This window comes from Oreochromis aureus, linkage group 9 (genome assembly GCF_013358895.1).
Source record: "Oreochromis aureus strain Israel breed Guangdong linkage group 9, ZZ_aureus, whole genome shotgun sequence".
In the NCBI taxonomy this organism is placed as follows: domain Eukaryota; kingdom Metazoa; phylum Chordata; class Actinopteri; order Cichliformes; family Cichlidae; genus Oreochromis; species Oreochromis aureus.
The window spans coordinates 32,470,958-32,488,207 of NC_052950.1; the positions used below are offsets into that span (position 1 = coordinate 32,470,958).

At 41.1% G+C, this 17,250-nt stretch overlaps 1 pseudogene; it reads left to right on the forward strand.

Annotated features, from left to right (window-relative positions):
* The first annotated feature begins 463 nt into the window (after window positions 1–463).
* LOC116320873 lies at window positions 464–15,782 on the forward strand (annotated as a pseudogene).
* The last annotated feature ends 1,468 nt before the right edge of the window (window positions 15,783–17,250 follow it).

Consider the following 17,250-nt stretch of genomic DNA (forward strand, 5'->3'; position numbering starts at 1 on the left):
CTCTTCAGCACCTGGGCAAGAGAACCCAGGCTAAGTCCAACGCCAGACCAAAGCTAACGTTAAATCTACAGTTGTACAGTCAGAGAAAATATTTAGACTCTCTGTAAACCACAACAGGAGTTTCTTCCGAAATCTCACTTTTCTGCATCAAGCAGTCCTGCCACACACCTCAGACAGTGTCAGTGAAATATTCTTTAGGTTTTTTTTATTCTAATTCATTCAAACACTTTCTGGTTGCACAGTTGAACTCTGTGTTAAGAAGTAAATTACATGAATACTGTGAGCAGTTTATGATTAACTTGTTCCTCGGTGTGTCACAAAAAAGTATTTCAGACATTCAGATGAAGGGTGTGATTTTATCACATTAAGTACACTAACCTAGCATAAGTCACAAACCAGCTGGGTCAGATGTCATGTGACGTCACATAGTATTTACTCACCTTTTAAATGCTCAGATAGCGTACCATGAAACACAGCAGGAGAATGGCCGGGATCAAGTGTGTCGTGTTTTTGGTGGTCCTGACTTTTCAGTGGACTTTTATAAGAGGAGGTGAGTAGAAAATGTAATGCAGTCATTATGTAGTGAAGTCGGAATATGGCTTAAACAATGTTTGAGTGTATAATAGTGAGTTTGTCTTCTATACCAACAGTGAGGATTTAATTAAACCGATGTGGAAGCAGATTTCTTTTCTCATGTATTAATCACATATTTTAATCATATCACATTAGTGATAGTGATGGTACTTTCTCACTTAGTTGTATGCATGTGAACTTCAAGTGGGCCTTGTGCTCTACACACACAGTGAGGCCATTGTAATGGGAGACGTTAAACAGATAGTGAGACTCCTGCTTATCAGGGATGTAAATCCTTACGTGACAGCCAAGCAGAAAACAACGTCATAATTCTCTCTGTGAGGGAGAAGGTATAGACCCCTGTGAGAGGGCCAACATGTAAGAGTTTGTGGAATGTTCTTTGTCTGTGTCTCTGCGTATGAAGGTGCAATGGCGGCGGCCACAGTTCAGAGATCACCCTAGTATTGGTTGGGATGGTTCGCAATGCGGAGAGAATATCCTAATATCTTAATATCTTAATTGTGGGTGACATAGTTATTGTGAAATAAATCTGTCCTTAAACTTTTGAGGATTGTAAGAGAACCTGTTAAGATGGATTCTTGCACACCTCCTAAGTGAAATCTTAGAATATCTTCTTGTTGATGAGTCAGCAGACAGCTGGTAGCAGAGCTTGTAGGACAACCAGCTGTCAATGTTTGAGGTTTGACATTTCTGACAACATACTTCAGTTTGCTACTGTGTTGTGTTTTCTTATTTCAGAGATTTCTTTTTTTATTTTCATGTTTCTTTGCATGACTTTATTTAAATATGTTTTTATGTCTCAATGTGGAAGCCTTTAAAACATGCATATATGACTAGTCTATGTATCAGGTATCTTTGTTATTGATCGTATTTAGCAATTGTTCCAAATTTACACTAATTTAATAATAACACCATTAAATTATAAATTCTATTTTACCAGATTTATTTTGGATTTGCTCTTAACAGCACTACAAATAAGTAACTTTGTGCTATTTCGTGTTTCACCAAACTCTTTCTGTAGCATCCTCTGGTATGTGGACATGGTGTGTGCATCTTAGCCAAACTCTCTCTAAAAATCTTATTTTTTATCTTTCTTTGACAATGAATTGAGGGGCAGCACAAAAGTTTACTATGAGATAAATAATCATAGAATAATATGAATAACATGAAGCCAGAAAATGACCAAAATGGTCAGAATTTTCTTTCTTCCTGATATTTTTATCACTCAGATCACTTGATCTTGTGCTCAGAGCTTGTCCCTGCTAAAGCTGCTAAGAGCTTAGATTCTGGGCAGTGATCCTCCCCAAGACAGATAACTGGTTTCAGCAGATCCTAGGAACAACATCCAAGATTTCTGTACAGAAATCCTAGGAAAAGTAAACATACTCTGCAGGACCTTGAAGCTCCCAGGCCTCTGGTGGAGGACTTGAGCTTGGAGGATAAAGGCTACCCACAGGGCGATTGCTTTTTTTGTTTTGGTTTTTTTGGGGGGTTATTTTGGTTTTTGGTTTTTTTCTAGATATATAATAGATATTACTTTAACTTTATTTACAAAGTTTAAAAAATTACCATGTCAGGTTAAGTGTCAAAATAACTGCTTTATTCGGTGGGATAAATTATATTGAATTAAACATTATATATAACTCACATTACACATGATTTTATTTCTCATAACATTGAAGGCTTCAAAACATGCATATGTGGCAAATGTTTGAGGTGTGTGATCATCATTAATCGTTATTGTGTATATTTTTAGTTTCTCATTTATCCATCCATCCATCCATCCATCCATCCATCCATCCTCATCCGCTTTATCCGAAGTCGGGTCGCGGGGGCAGCAGCCTAAGCAGAGAAGCCCAGACCTCCTCTCCCCAGCCACCTCCTCCAGCTCATCCGGGGAACACCAAGGCGTTCCCAGGCCAGCCGAGAGATATAATCTCTCCAGCGCGTCCTGGGTCTGCCCTGGGCCTCCTCCCGGTGGGACATGCCCGAACACCTCACCCAGGAGGCGCCCAGGGGCATCCTTGTCAGATGCCCGAACCACCTCAACTGGCTCCTTTCGATGTGGAGGAGCAGCGGCTCTACTCTGAGCCCCTCCCGGATGGCCGAACTTCTCACCCTATCTCTAAGGGAGAGGCCAGCCACCCTTCGGAGGAAGCTCATTTCTGCCGCTTGTACCCGCGATCCTCTCCGTGAATCGCTACCTTATCGTGGTGGAGGGGTTTGTGTGTCACAGGGATCCCAGGGGCTATGTTGTCTGGGGGCTTTTGCCCCCTGGTAGGGTCTCCCATGGCAAATTGGTCCTGGGTGAGGGACCAGACAAAGAGCGATTCAGAAGACCCGTATGAAAAGAACATCGAGGGAACAGTTTACCCTGCCCGGGATAGGGTTACGGGGCCCCGCCCTGGGGCCAGGCCCGGGAGGGTGCCCGAGGGCGAAGCGCCTGGTGGCCGGGCCTTAGTCCATGGGGCCCGGCCGGGCACAGCCCGAAGAGGAGACATGGGCCCATCCTCCCGCAGGCCCACCACCCGCAGGGAGGCGCCATAGGGGTCGGGTGCAATGTGTGTCGGGCGGCGGCCAGGAGCGGAGGCCCTGGCGGACCGATCCCGGCTGCCAAGACTGGCAATAGGGACATGGAATGTCACCACCTCTGGTGGGGAAGGAGCCTGAATTAGTGCGTGAGGTTGAGAAGTACCGGCTAGATATAGTCGGGCTCACCTCCACGCATGGCTTGGGCTCTGGAACTAGTCTCCTGGAGAGGGGCTGGACTCTGTCTCAGTCTGGAGTTGCCCCTGGTGAGAGGCGGCGGGCTGGGGTGGGTATTCTAATATCCCCCCGGCTTGCTGCCGGTACGTTGGGGTTTTTCCCGGTGGATGAGAGGGTTTGTTCCCTGCGCCTCAGGGTCAGGGAACGGGTCCTGACTGTCATCTGCGCTTATGCGCCGAGTGGCAGTTCAGAGTACCCAGCCTTCTTAGAGTCCCTGGGGGGGGTGCTGGAAGGTGCCCCACCTGGAGTTTCTCATTTATCAGCTGTAAATTAGTTCAATTCTGCTCTCAGTGTCCTTTATTTTCATAACCTTGTACTTCAGGTTTTCAGGTGTTCAAGCCTGAATGAAGTCTGTTAGAGTTCTTTTGTAAAAACTGCAAAAATTCATCCACGCTGACTTCTTTGATGAATGATATTTTGAATGCATTTTTCCTTCAACAGTGAAAACCTTTTATTTACAGTATACACATTTTGGTGTATACTCTAGATAATTATATTATAATATAAAACACAATGATGCAAAATTGGAATTAAAAAGTTAAACATATAAAAATGGAACCCAAAACTCTATTAATAATGATCAGGCTCACTAGAATAATGAAACATAAAAGCATCAAAATTAATTCAAATTAAATTAAAAACAATCCAAACTTCCAACTCCATAATAAAGGAAAACCTAATAAGAAACACACTCAGATACGTAAAGACACACGATTTGATCATGTGTCTCTACCTGTTGTTGCAGATACTGAAGTGTCCTGCAGTTTCATGGAGAGATGCATGTTGCCGTGCAGCTATGGTGGCACTGCTGTAGTCATCCACTGGATTCAGGTATCAGCAGGAGACATTACTGTCCACTCATTCTACCACAACCAAGAACAGCTGAAAGATCAGAACCAGCGCTTCAGAGGCAGGACATCACTGTTCAACGACCAGATCTCCACAGGAAACGCCTCACTGCAGCTGACAAAGGTGGAGGTTCAGGATGAAGGCAAATACAAGTGCTACATCAGCACTGACGGAGAAAGTCAATCGTCATTCATTAACCTTAAGATACGTGGTAAGAGACATATAATTTATTCATTCAATAAATTTGTCTCCCCTGTTAGTATCCTTTTTTCTGTTTTTATTTACTGCAAATGTGTCACAGTAATACTTAATACTTACTCAATGAAAGGTTGATTCAAAATACTACACAGAACTTTAATAGGTTTAAAGAAAATATTAAATCTAAATCTTTGTTGTTGTAACACTTGATCATATTTCTGTATAAACACGTGTCACACCAAAAATTGATGAAGCTGACCTAAAATATGTGAACATAACACCTGCTCCTTTTCTTTCTTTTGCAGCTCCTGTCAAAAAAAGTCAACATTCAGCAGGTAGGAAACATCATCACCTGCAGGTCAGAGAGGATCTACCCTGAGCCTGAACTCACCTGGTCCACCAGTCATTCAACCAACATAACTTCTAACACCACCACCATAGTCCGGCAGACTGAACAGCTTGTTTACAAAATCAGCAGTTCTTTGATTGTTTCAGACAGTGAGACCGATCAGGACCACAGCTGCACCATCAGCACTCCCAGAAACAGAAAGAGAGCAACTTTATTTAAACCAGATAAGAATGTAAAAAAAAGTGTTTGTTTTTTATTAAAGACATATTATCCAATAAACTATGATGATGTTAAATTAACCTTAAAAAAGTATTAAAATGATATTAGAAATAATAATCAGTACATCAGTTTAACCAGTTATAAAAGTTCAATTTAGAGTCATTTTACCAAAGGTTGAGATTGACAATATGGTCAAGTAAATTTTATAATTCGAACTCTATGGATCGAGGTCTTTATGTTAGGAAAACCACCCAATCCAGCTTCTCAAACCTTTGCAAAGATGATCCCAAAAAGGACCAGTGATGGTGTTGTGTTTGTTTTATTCTGGGCAAACTAGACATTAGTTTTCTTTCATACCTAAATTTGGTTGATTGGTCCTCCAATCTCTTGATTGTAAAAGATTGGAGATCCTGTTGTAAAAGCATATGTGGTTTTAATATTACATTGGATTTAAAATGTGCTTATCCTGTTCATGTACATCTATGAGTAATGTTTTTTTTTCTTGAAGTTATGCTTCCTAGTGTGTTGCATGATGGGCCCTTTTGTATGAACCCAGTGATTGTTCCTACTAAATGAGACATTATGCTTGTGCACTGGTTGGTACATCCACTTCTTAGCAGGAGAGCTGAGGATGTTAATCAATAGGTTGTGTGAGCTTTCAGGTGTGTGAATAGGTAGTTTTCTTTCACTTTTCTACAAATTCATATGTAAAGGGACATTTTTTTAATAATCCCGAGAAGATAACTTTTCACCTTTCACATTTGAATCCCAGTGTTGTTCACACAAACATACTTAATATACAGAGTTTCTCTCATGTGTACTGGTTTTTTACCCCCAGCCCTAAAATACATTACATGGCTTAAAAACCTGACTTTGAAGGGGTCCTGCAGGCATCCTATTCAGGTGCCTGTATCACCTTATTTGATTTCATTCAGCGAAAAGGAGTAGTAGCTCTAAACTGAGCCCCTCCCACATTAGTAAGCTCAACACCCCATCTCTAAGACTGGGCCCAGATGTGCTGAGGAAACTCATTTATGTGTAATTTTAGTCTGTCAGTCGTTACTCACAGATCAGCCTGTAAATCAACAGTTTTCCTTTCACACTCAGCTTTCTCTTCACCACAACACACCACTACAGTAGCTACTTAGATTGACTCAACATGACCCACTTTTTAGGGTTTCTCCATTAGGTGGCAGTACCTGCTGCGTTTTTAATACCTACTCAGCTGAGGTACGAAACAACTTGAGTTAATGAGAAAATGTGACGTCAACACTGCATGCCACCGACAGGCCAGGCAATGGTTTCACTCAATGAGTCACGAGACCTGCTCCTTCACAAGAATCAGTCTTGCTGTTTTTGATACCCCACAACAAGCTGTCCAAAAACCAACACTGCTGCACGCTGCTTTCTCTGGCTCTCTATCATCAGCCTGAGTCTGACAAAAGCCAAAGACTGAGTAGCAGGTATACCGGGGCTTTAATGCGTCCAATGTTGTTGTCTGTGAGTCACAAACAAATAACAGCACAGGACCTTCAGGCCATCTTGTTACAATGACCCCAACCACACTGATGTGGTACTCAACTGTAAAGGAAAACAACCAAGACTGATGCAAGCCTCTTTGAGTTGATTAGGGAATCATGGAATAGATCCAATCTGTCAGTCTCCCTCTTGACACTTCCCACACTTATGAACATAACCCTGGGGTAGTTAAACTCCTCTACTTGGGTTAGAAACTAAACTTCACACTCAACTCAGCCCAATGTGAGGTCACTACCTTAGGACACCAAGCAATGCTCAAAAGCAAAAAACAGAGATAAGATCCTGAGTCCACCCATTTACTTCACTTTGAGATTCCACAAAATTATGAATTACTATATTTGACAAGGGACAACCCTGGTGGAGACCAGTGCCCACCAATAAATAAGTCTGACAAACAAAACTACAGTTGTACAGGGACCAAAAACAAAAACAAAAAAACTAAAGCATACTACAAGTAGTGATAGCACACAAATTTGCTTCATGTTTGCTCAGGCAGGAGGAGCAACAGCTGGTACTTTGCTGTCTTGTATTTTTTCTAAAGCACTATAAATCCAGGAAATGGGGGAATGTTGCACATTATACTTATGATCCAGATGACAAAGTTATCCAAAGTTTTTACTTGTTCCCTAATCAATGTTTCTGTTTCATTATTTCAGCTTCTGTCTTTCGGTCAAACACTGAAACAACAATCCTCTGCCCTCCCTCTGACGCTCCCTTCTCATACCTTATTTGGAGATTCAACCACAGTCAGTCCATTGTGACCAGGAGTGGGGCTGACATCTCCTACACAGTCTATGCAGGGTGGGAGCAGCACGTGAAGCATGTCTCAGAGTCAGGAAGCATCACATTACAGGACCTTACAGCAGATCATGAGGGGATATACACATGTGAACTCAGTGATGCTGAGGAGACGAAAGTGTCTGAGAATGAAATCATGATGATGACGACAGATCAAGGTGAGGTACCATAAGTTTGATTTTCAAAAACTGTCTGCAAGTTAATTTAGTCAATTTAATGTAAAGCTGCATAAAACTGAAGAGTTTTTTTAAATATCAAAAAGCAACAAAGAAGAATGATGGGACTCAGAATTCAACCCATCTAGGAGCCATCGCAGCACCGATTCTTTGCTCTACAGCATTATTATGCCTGATCCTGTACAGCAAGTGCAAATAAAAAAGGTAAAATTGAATTCTGGCTGAACTTTTTATTTTTAATTTTTAATGTTTGCACTGATGGACTCAGGCAGTCTATAGACCAAACCCAGAGTACAGAAAAGGCATTTTAATGAATTACTGCAATGTATGAATGACAGCATATGAACTAATATGTTAGATCAAACTATTGTTGCCACAAAATTACATTTTCTTTTTTGGTTTGTTTTTGTTTTTGTTTTGTTTTTAACCAAAAGCCTAATTAACTGCTGTCCCATCTAACAGATGAAGTGTCAGACTGAAGCTCCAGAAGATCAAAGGTATGAAAAATTCAGTGACAGTAGAACAGGAAAACAAAATCAAGTCATTTCTGATTGATGTTATAGCTTAGTTTGGTCTGCAGATTGTTTTCAATGATAAACATGTTTTTGACACACATTTTAAAATCAACATCTGACACCAACCAACCAGCTTCCAGCTAATGCCATTTGTCAAGTAACAATTCCAATTAAGACAAATGGAAACAAAAAGCTTCCCCAACCTCTGTTCTGGATCTCAATGAATAAGTGGTTCTCATAAGCTTTTAATAAATCCCACAGCAAACACAGTTTGGTTTCCAGCAACTAACAACAGACTGGTTCCAGTTTCTTTGTGACTTCAGAAAAGCAAAAACAGACAAGATGGAAATTAAAATAATTTTGGCTCCCATACAACAAAAAAACTAATTTTTTACTAGCAGACTCCGGCTCATGACGTACAACATTTTTTTTCTCTGTTCTCCTCCTGCCCTGATGCAGACTTTGCAAAAACAACTTATTGTCAATTTTAAAATGTAACCTAAATATTCAGTTCCATCCTTGCTGTTTCTTGGACTGTGAAGCTTGAATAATAAAGAAAAGGAAAAATGAGGCAGCACTATTTTTCAAAAAGTAAATGAAAAACTTGAGTTTAGTTGCAAACTTGTAGCTATTTATTATCATTTTATCCTTTTGTAACTGTGGTGCAAGGAAATAGAAATCACAGTTGAAATGTATTTCATATATTAGTGTAGAAATCATGTGGTGTTCAGGGTCATGCTGCACAAAGGACAATAAAATGCAAAGCTTCACAATATTGTCTGTTCACCAGAACCACGGTTAGAGTGAAACAGAAATTATTTTAGACGATGAGGGAGACACTTAAGAAGGGAAAAAGCATTTTAAAATTTGAATAATATTTTTGTAAAATATTGAATAAAGTTTGTGTTTATTACATTTTTTGAACTTTTTACTTTGTCATGTGCTTGAATCCTCAGTAATACCAGTGGCATGAGTGATTAATAACAGTACTGCAAATAAAGCTTTTAGGCCTGTGTATGAATGAGGTTTGTTTGGTTTAAATAAAAAAAAAAAATATATAACTGGGGTTCAATACAGTACAATTGTATTTTATTGTTACTAAAGAACTGAAAAAGGAAAACGTGGTGTAATTTGGTTTATAAAATCAGCGATTATGGAATGAAGCGTCTCTGTTACACACCAGTGAGACGCTGACTTTTTGTTGTTGTTGTTGTTGTTGTTCTTCTGTCTTACCAACTACCAGTAAGCTTGAAAGCCGTTCTTTCAAAAAAAAAGTTTTTGTGCCAAATATTTGGCCACAAGCACACTATGTTGAATATGGGACAAGCTTTTTTGTGCCAACAGAATAAGAAGTGATCTATGGTGAGGCAGCCTACTTCGTATTAATTGCACCATCCGGATGATCCCACTGTACAGGTATTGGCTTCTCCTCATGGGACAATCTTGATGGAGGAGGACTGAACTGAGCTAAACGACTATAATAATTCTTATATTGCGGGCGATTGTGGCTCAAGAGTTGGCAGGTTGTCTTGTGATCGGAAGGTTGCCGGTTTGAGCCCCGGCTCGGACAGACTCGGATGTTGTGTCCTTGGGCAAGACAGTAGACAAGTAGGTGAAGTACTTCACCTACTACCTACTGGTGATGGCCAGAGGGGCCGATGGCACGATATGGCAGCCTAGCTTCTGTCAGTCTGCCCCAGGGCAGCTGTGACTACAACTGTAGCTGCCTCCACCAGTGTGTGAATGTGAGAGTGAATGAATAGTGGAATTGTAAAGCACTTTGAGGGCCCTGAAAAGCGGGGCAGAGACAAAAAAACACACATTTTATCATAGTTTTCATCTTCTGAGTGTTTATTAAGAAAATTAAAGAATGTTAACGTCCTTTTGTTTGCCCAGCAGTATTCTGCCAGTGTACACCAAATTAATGAACTACATCTACTATTTTAACAATGAGAAAAAAAATTGCTATACAAAAATGCGTACCCCTCAGCAATTTAGATTCTAGACTCCAGCTCCATCTGGACCCATTAATTCTGGATTTCAATGGTATATTAACAGCAGGTGTACCCACTGTTACTGTGAAGTTCAGTTTTTGGTTAAAAAAATGAAGCATATTTATTATGAAATAAAAGAAAAAATTATATTGTGTTTAACTCGTGGGTGTTTAATAAAAAGTAGCATAAATAGTAATAAATAGCAGAGTCGTGTTTGCCTGAAGATTTAAAGATGGCCACTGTTAGTCTTACTTAATCTTTCATGTATTCATCCATGTTTAATTGTGAATCAGAGATGATTCCAATATACCTATAATCATTACATGTGAAAGATTCTTGGTTTAACACCTGAAAGAGACACAAACCCAGACTCAGTGGATCAAACGGTGCTTTTAGTGGTGGTTCCAGGATAAATGGACTGATGTAAAATCTGTACCAAATTCAATGTGCACGTTCGTATGCTGTTTTTATTTCCTTTGGGACTCAAAGAAGAGATAGAGACAGGGAGGATGGAAATGATATCACTCTTCCACTATTATTGCAAGTTTGGTGGTGCATGTTACAGGAGGAAAACCTTCCCGTAACATGTCGGTTAATCTGACCATTTTGCTGTGTATATTTTCCATCCATCCATCCATCCATCCATCTTCATCCGCTTTATCCGAGGTCGGGTCGCGGGGGCAGCAGCCTAAGCAGAGAAGCCCAGACCTCCCTCTCCCAAAGCCACCTCCTCCAGCTTATCCGGGGGAACACCAAGGTGTTCCCAGGCCAGCCGAGAGATATAATCTCTCCAGCGTGTCCTGGGTCTGCCCCGGGGCCTCCTCCCGGTGGGACATGCCCGAACACCTCACCCAGGAGGCGCCCAGGAGGCATCCTTGTCAGATGCCCGAACCACCTCAACTGGCTCCTTTCGATGTGGAGGAGCAGCGGCTCTACTCTGAGCCCCTCCCGGATGGCCGAACTTCTCACCCTATCTCTAAGGGAGAGGCCAGCCACCCTTCGGAGGAAGCTCATTTCTGCCGCTTGTATCCGCGATCTCGTTCTTTCGGTCACTACCCACAGCTCGTGGCCATAGGTGAGGGTAGGGACATAGATCGACCGGTAAATTGAGAGCTTCGCTTTTACACTCAGCTCCCTCTTCACCACGACGGACCGCTGCAGCGTCCGCATCGCTGCAGCGTCCGCATCACTGCAGCCGCAGCACCAATCCGTCTGTCGATCTCCGGCTCCCTTCTCCCATCACTCGCGAACAAGACCCCGAGATACTTGAACTCCTCCACTTGGGGCAGGAACTCATCCCCGACCCGGAGTGGGCACTCCACCCTTTTCCGGCTGAGAACCATGGCCTCAGATTTGGAGGTGCTGATCCTCATTCCCGCTGCTTCACACTCGGCTGCGAACCGTTCCAGTGCGAGCTGGAGGCCCTCACCTGATGAAGCCAACAGAACCACACCATCCGCAAAAAGCAGAGATGAGATTCTGAGGCCACCAAAGTGAAAGCCCTCCGCCACTTGGCTGTGCCTAGAAATCCTGTCCATAAAAATTATGAGTCGAGTCCGACTTATTGCCGGCAATGCGAACCAAACTCTTACAACGGTTGTATAGGGATCGAATGGCCCGTAGCAATGGGCCAGACACCCCATACTCCCGCAACACCTCCCACAGGACACCCCGAGGGACACAGTCGAATGCTTTCTCCAAGTCCACAAAACACATGTAGACTGGTTGGGCAAACTCCCATGCACCCTCAAGTATCCTTGAGAGGATAAAGAGCTGGTCCAGTGTTCCGCGACCAGGACGAAAACCGCATTGTTCCTCCTGTATCCGAGGTTCCACTAACGGATGAACTCTCCTTTCCAGCACCCTGGCATAGACTTTCCCAGGGAGACTGAGGAGTGTGATCCCCCTGTAGTTGGAACACACCCTCCGGTCTCCCTTCTTAAAGATGGGGACCACCACCCGGTCTGCCAATCCAGGGTACTGCCCTGATCTCCACGCAACATTGTAGAGGCGTGTCAACCAGGACAGCCCCACAACATCCAGAGCCTTCAGGAACTCGGGGCGGACTTCATCAACACCAGGGGCTCTGCCACCAAGGAGTTGTTTAACTGCCTCAGTGACCTCGCCCCCGGAAATTGGCGGGTCATTCCCCTCATCCCCAGACTCTGCTTCCTCCTCAGAAGACGTGTCAGTGGGATTAAGGAGGTCCTCGAAGTATTCCTTCCACCGCCTGACAATTTCCTCAGTCGACGTCAGCAGCGCTCCGCCAGCACTATACACAGTGCAGGTAGAGCACCGCTTTCCCCTCCTGAGACGCCTGACGGTTTGCCAGAATCTCTTCTAGGCAGTCCGAAAGTCTTTTTCCATTTTCAGTTTTTATTATTTCTATTTCTATTTCTATTCTTTTTCTATTTTTACTGTTTCTTTTTCTTTATATTTCTTGGCTTTTAAGCTCCACCTACTTGCTGTGCACGAGTGCACAGTGAAGGTAGAGGAGGGGCTGGTGGCATTAAGATATTTAATTGGGAAATACAGTGTGAGTAATGAAAATGAAATGCTGTCAGTGTTTGTACTGCCGGTGCCAATTGGCCCTTCAAACTGGCCCACCAACCCAAAAGTGCGTCGGCACGCCCGGCTGTGTTCCCGATGACCAGCACTTTTATTCAAATACTAGTACTGTGTTACTAACACGTGTAAGTGGGTTTTTTTCTGTACAGCTTGTGTATAGTTATGGAAATAGACTCTTGCTGCCAACCTCCCCCCCCCCCCTTCACACAATAAACTAAGTTAAAAATTACTTAGTAAAAAAATTTGTGTAGATGTTGTAATAATAGCATTAAAGTTTTCATAGCTCTAAATAGCATGAGGGTGAAGCCTATATTTAAACAAAAGACTTTTAGTTAGAGAAACACTTGGTCTTTAGTAGCGACAAATGTCTGCCTTTACTTATTGCTTCTCTCTGTCCTGCATGTCCTTTTCTTTGCCTCTAGAATTTTGAGATAATTTGGATGGTGGTTATTCCAAAATAAATCTTCTCCTGGAATAATTTTGCTACTATGCCTTTTTAAATTTCATTATTTGATTTCATGTATTATTTATATTGTTATTGTTTTTAATCCACAAAGCTGGTGTCACGTGATGCTGGAAGTGCTAGCCTCTTTGTTTTTCTTCTTCCTCTTTCATTGCGTGCTGCCCGCCTTGTGAAATGTAACGGTAACATGAGCAGGGTCTCCTCTACTGTGTTTTCGTGGATTATAATCTCTGTGTGGATGTTGATGACTTCCAGAGGAGGTAAGAGAATAAGAACATTTAGGAACAACTTTCATTTAAACAGTAAAATGGTGTGCAGAAAGATAGTCTTTTATTAATTTAATGCATGACCACAAGCCCAGGGCTGGACTGGCCATTGCATACCAGGCATATGCCCGGTGGGCCGCTCTCGTTAATTTTTCATTTTTATGGGCCGATGGGGTTTTATTTCTTTTCTTTTTTTTACGGTATAAATGAATGGTGTCGGATTGGCCAGTTGGTCATGATCGACTCTGGGCTGGAACAATTACAGCCGAGGATGTCGAACTTTAAAGTTGAGGTGAAAAAGAACACGATTTGTCCCGTACTACTTCTGCTAGAAAGTTGCCCAGAAAGAGGAAACCAGTGGATGTTGCGTTAAACAACAGCAGCACGTTTAAGCTTGATCAGCTGTTGTTAGCATTTATTTAATATTAATTTCTAGTATCAGCTGATGTTTGTTGGAGCCACAGCTGTAAAAGCTGCTGGTCATGATGGTTTGTATATCTGGTGAGAGGGAAACATGAAGATGAAACCAGGAGATGTCCTTACTGAATCATCAGAGCTGAACAGGTGATGGAGAAACAGGTTTACCTTTTAGGTGACATGAATGAGTTGAAGGGAAGTTATGAGCTGTTTCTGAGAGACAAATAACACCAGGATCCTTTTCTACATAGCTGACAGCTGGTGACTGTGCAGGGGCGGGTCTAGCAAAGTGTTGCCAGGGGGCCAGGTAGGGCATTAACAGAGAAAGGGGGGCACAAAGAAATACTTTTCTTTCTTATTCTCATTTAAAAATGTCTAGTTTATAATTAACATTATCTGATGTAAAATGTATAGAAATCCATTATTGTATTCAGTAAATATTAAGTCTAGTATATATCCTAGTAAGTTATTGTATTCTCTCCTTTGGGAAGGGACCATCTGTGCAGTCTGCAATTCTGCTGAAGAAAGATGTTGAATCTATTTAATTACTAGAGAAAAATAATAGATTTATAGATTTATAGAAACCCTTTGAAATGTATTTATTTATTTTAAACTTGAGTGGATTACTGCTGAGAATATGAGACAGACATTAAACTAATCCACTGAATATACTGTAAATACAATTTAATGATAACATGTTAACATACATCATAACGTATAATGCTATAACATTAATTTTCCTTTTTTGAGTTTTGTTTTTCATTCCTTTTCTTTGGGGTGGGGTGCGGTGGGGGGGTATCAGTGTAATTTTCAAATTGACTGATTGTTTTGGCAGTCTGGGAATCAACACATTCAGGAGATGTGACATGAAACCTTAGATGTAAATTTTGTTTTTCTTTTGAGACAAAAAAGCGTCTTGTAAATGCTACATTTTTATCTGTTTTAGATTATGGTGATCTGCTGTACATGAATGCTTCCGCCCAGTGTCTTCATAAGATTGACTCAGTATATCATGCCTCTCTACGGTTTATTACAAACTGTAGGGCTTTGACCCATTGTTGTGATCTGTACGCTCGAGTGGGATGGCCTTTGTTGTCCTCCAGGAGGTTTGCTCACTGGTGTATTTTTATTTATAAGGCCCTGCTTGGGCAAATGCCCACCTACATTTGTGATCTGCTCACATGGAAAAGTACTGTTTCTTACAGCCTGCGTTCAAGCGATCTTCTGTTGCTCAATGTTCCATTTGCCAGAACTGAACTGGGAAAGAGGGCTTTTACTTATGCTGCCCCATTCACATGGAACACGATGCAAAAAGATTGGAAGATAGCAGATCTTATTTCATTAAATGCCTTTAAGTCTAGATTGAGAGAGCCAGAGAAAATTGCTTTTAAAATGTAATTTTAAAATGTAATTGTTATTTTATAATATGTATGTAACTTTGTAATTTTAACGTGTTGTCGCCTCTTGGCCAGGACTCCCTTGAAAAAGAGGTTCTTAATCTCAATGGGACTTTTCCTGGTTAAATAAAGGTTATAATAAAAAAAAAAAAAAATGTGTGGCCACTAAAACTAATAAAGAGGCTTTAAAAAAGGTTGTTTTGAACTGGATCCTTTACTGTTATTATTCCCTGTACTTTTATTAAGTCAACAATTAAATTTTTTCTTACGACTGTGTATTTCACTGAAATCAAAAGTAAAAAAAAAATCTATCCTGCCTTTCCAAGGGTTGTCTTGTTGTTACCTCTCCACAGCACCTGTTGTCACTTTAATTTGCACCAAAGCAGGCAAAAGGGATTCACAACAGTTTTTGCTTAATAACTGAACAGATATAACTAAAATATGAAAGCAGTAATATTATTTCTTCTTTTTATATGTAGGTCTGATTACATCTCACTAATGTAATATTTACCTGATGTTTCAGATATTGAGGTTTCCTGTGTTTTAATGCAGAAATGCATGCTGCCATGCAGTTCCCAGGATGTCACTCAAATTATCATTCACTGGTTAAAGACATCAGGAGACATTCATGTCCACTCGTTCTATGACAACAAAGACCAGCATGGACATCAGGACCAGAGATTCAGAGACAGGACCTCTCTGTTCAAGGACCAGATCTCCAAAGGAAACGTCTCACTCCAGCTGGCAGGGGTCAAGGTTCAGGATGAGGGCAGATACAAGTGCCACATCAGCACCCTTCATGGAAATAAGGACTCATTTATCAACCTAAATGTTAACGGTATAAAAAACACCGAATATGCAGAGAATACAGACAAGTTAGAAGGAAAGAATAAACAGCCACAAATTTCATAGTCTTAAAGTTTGAGAGAATGGAGTTTTGTGCTATTAGCTAACCTGATTAGCTAACTGTGAATGCAACACAGACACACAGGTTTGCTGATAATAATGTTAACATTTTATTTAAAACCTTGATTTTAATGTAAATGTATGCTTAAATGTTGGAAACTGGATCCTTGTATGTCTGTTATATTATTATAAATATTTTTTTTTTGTAGCTCCAGTCCAAAAAGTCAACATTCAGCAAACAGGAAACCAGATGACCTGCAGCTCAGAGGGAATCTACCCTAAACCTAATCTCACCTGGACCACCAGCCCTCCATCCAACATGTCCCTCCAGTATAAAACCACAGCCCAGGAGACTGAACAGCTTCTTTACAACATCAACAGTTCTCTGATGGTGTCAGAGAGAGTTAAAGATCTGGACTACAGCTGCACTATCAGCACACACAGAAACAGGAAGCGAGCCACTTTGAGTCGAGCATGTGAGTATTTCATGTAAGAAGGAAACTTAAAAAATGGAGAAGCACTGCTTCCTAAGAGAAGCAACAAAACAGAATTTTCTTTTGAGAGGTCAGAATGATTAGTTTCATTTTAAGTTACTTGCTTATAAATAAGAACATTAATTTTTCATGCTCCCTGATCCAGAGGAAAAATGAATTGGTAGCAGTTTCGAACAATTTTGTGCTCAAGGCAGAACAACAGGTAAAAATTTCAACACATACATATATAAATAACTGCTTCAAAACATGCTGTCATGTGACAGTTCTGAGTAATGTTTCTATTTACACAAGTGCCACCACTTCTGCTTTCACATACTTTTCTCTTGAGCCCTGTTAGTGACCAAACGCACGGTTTGGCAACTACTGCATGAGAATATAATACTCCAGAATGGAGCGATGCTGACATTCAGCACATTGTTGGTTATAATGTGAAGAAGCAGTGAAGTGAGAAATGGTTGTTTTATTAGAAAATTACAGCGGTTTGAGTCCTTAACTATAAATTTAAATACATTAACCCTTTCAGGTTGTGGGTGGTGATGACCCCAGCACCAACTCTAGAAGAAATTACAATGTGTATTTGTGGTGCTTATTAAATTTATTAAATAATATAATCATTCTGTCAGACACATATTGTTGGGTTTGTTGTGTGGCATGCAGAGTTTGGACCCAAAGACAGGACTTGAACACAAAGAGATAACTAAAGGAGGCAGCTTTTATTTGCTGAAGCAAAATTAGAACATGA